At 35.4% G+C, this 2,500-nt stretch overlaps 1 protein-coding gene across 1 annotated transcript in view; it reads right to left on the reverse strand.

The window, feature by feature from the left end:
• Nucleotides 1-2,500, reverse strand: part of LOC122258889 (uncharacterized) — an 85,738-nt gene that overhangs the window by 10,744 nt on the left and 72,494 nt on the right. The gene's annotated exons all lie outside the window — the stretch shown is intronic.

Below are 2,500 nucleotides of genomic sequence, written 5' to 3' on the forward strand. Positions count from 1 at the left end.
TCTCACGCCTCAGGAGATTTATACACGGCCATCAATTTCGGAGAACCTTCACTCCTCCGGTAGTCTTTAGCATTCACATTAGCGTGGTGGGAAGTGAGGTAGAGGCGCCGAGTTGTTAAGATGGAAGCTGACTCGACTGATCTAGTTTAATCTGTATCTTATCTAATCCATGGCTAAAGGGAGTGGTGGAGTTTAAATGTGAAATGACCGGAGAAGTTGATCCTCAGTTAGATTCTCTTTACTTATCAACGAGAGACTAACTGATGTGTTGTACACTAGGCAACTATCGAGAGTGTATTTATGGCAACGTGTTACACACCTTCGATAGATTCTCCGTGGTGGAGGAGGAATTTTAATTCATAACATACCCCCTATGTTATTATAAAAAAAATAAAAAAAACGAGGACAAAACAGCGGTGTTGGATATCAAAGAACAAGAAATAAAATAAGGTCGGACAATGCTAATAATGATAGAAAACAAAAAAAAAAACAAAAAATACAGCTAGTTTATACTAAGAAGTAAGCATCTCTCGAATCAATAAATCTTCCCTCTAATTAGCGCCGGGATAATCAACACCTGGGATGTTCTCCTTGATTTCGTTCCCTTATTGTGATTCTCATTACCAGAGCGGGACTGAGGATGTCACCTGCTTATCCCGTCCCTAGGTGTTAAGATGAACTAATCAGGGATTCAGGATGATAAGATGTGGACAGAGCTTTGGGAGTCAAGGATACCATTTAGATGAAGATTCTACGGTAAGTAAGTAAAGGAAGTTGTTATCTGTGTCGAAAGATATGTCAGAAAGACTCGAATAATTCTAGAGACGGTAGAGGAATGTGGGATGCTGAGGTGTGAGTTGAGTTTGAGCAAATGAGGATTGAGGGGGAAGTGAGGTTGAGACGAAGGAGTGAAGATGTGAGTGTGAGAAAGAGATAAATCGTTACACCGGGAGTGTGGTGTAAGAGAAAGAAATAATCAAATGCTGCCTAGGGAATGAGGTGAAAGAGTAAGAAAGAAACTGTCGGAAAGGCAGTATTGTGAAAGAATGTCAAAACTTACAAAAAGATAGAATATTGCAGACGGCATGGAGTTGGGGAGTAAAAGGGCAATGCATATTGCATAGCAAGTAGGGTAAGAGAGTAAGACAAAAATGTTGCATATGGAATGGAATGAAAGAGTAACATGATGATAGGTAATTGCACAGTAAAAGAGTCAGAAAAAAGGTTAAACAGGGAGTGGGATCAAAGAATAAGAAATAAGAATGAAGTCACACAAGGTATCGATGAAAGGACAAGAAGGGAATAAAATGTTGCACAAGGAATGGAGTAAAAAAACGAGGAAATAAATAAAGAGGGAAATTGAAGGAGGCTCGAAGAATATACAATGGTGGGGAAAAGTGCATAAGAAAATCTAGAGTAATAAGAAGGAGAGGAATTATATGAAGTGGGTAACTAACGCACAGGGAAATGGGAATGAACAGTAGCGGATTAAACACAACGCAGAGATTGAAGAAAAAAATAAAAACATAAAATGACATTCAGGAAAAGAAAATTGATATTGGGAATACTCAACACGGAAAAACGTGATAATACAGATAACTACACATAAAGCATGTTATGAAATATTTGAAAAGAAATGACAGAGGAATCATCACAAATAGCGAAGTATTCACACATAATAATCTTCGAATGTATATGATTTAAAGATCATATCACAAAGCGATACCAATTACGTATTCATATTATGTTGATCTGGATACAAAGCTTTCCTTTTGATAAAAGTTAGAAGGACAGCTTATACGAAACCAGTTTTTTCATAGAAGGTATTCAATTCAAATTTCTTTTCAAAATATATTCAGGATCTATAATCTTTATTCAAGCAATTGTAGTGATTAGAAAAGCAAGTGAAACGAATAAGAATAAGATAAAAAAGAAAACGAAAAATCAAGAGGTGTAAAGCGAATGGCAGATATGGGTCTATGAACCGAAATACAAACACAATAACGTGTATACAAAAAGGCACTCAATATCAAAAGGACATTATCTCGTGAGGTTTTGCGTGTGTTTCGTCTCATACGAAACGTCACGATTTTTTGCTTCTTACTCATTGTGGTTGTATTTCAATTCATATTAGTTTGTCAAAAAAAAAAAAAAAAAAAAAAAAAGCACTCGGAAAAAAACGACATATGGTGATCCGATCACCTGAGTAAAATATTGATAGATAGATAAATGTACTAACAATTATACATACAAAAGTATAAAACGAGAGGCAAAGCAATGAGAAAATGGACAGAGAGGCAAAAATATACACAAATTAGCAAAAATATAGAAAATTTGTGATAAATAGATGCACAAACAAGTCCAGGTAAATTGTAAATGGATACAAGCGACCTGTATTCAAACAGATTTATCACATTTTTACAAGCAGAATAAAAAATACAGCATTCTTTATATAAAAAAGATCATGACAATAGAACACGTCCTATTCTTTCGCATTTGA

This window comes from Penaeus japonicus, unplaced genomic scaffold, assembly GCF_977035675.1.
Source record: "Penaeus japonicus unplaced genomic scaffold, GWHDUDI00000001_assembly GWHDUDI00000010, whole genome shotgun sequence".
In the NCBI taxonomy this organism is placed as follows: Eukaryota; Metazoa; Arthropoda; class Malacostraca; order Decapoda; family Penaeidae; genus Penaeus; species Penaeus japonicus.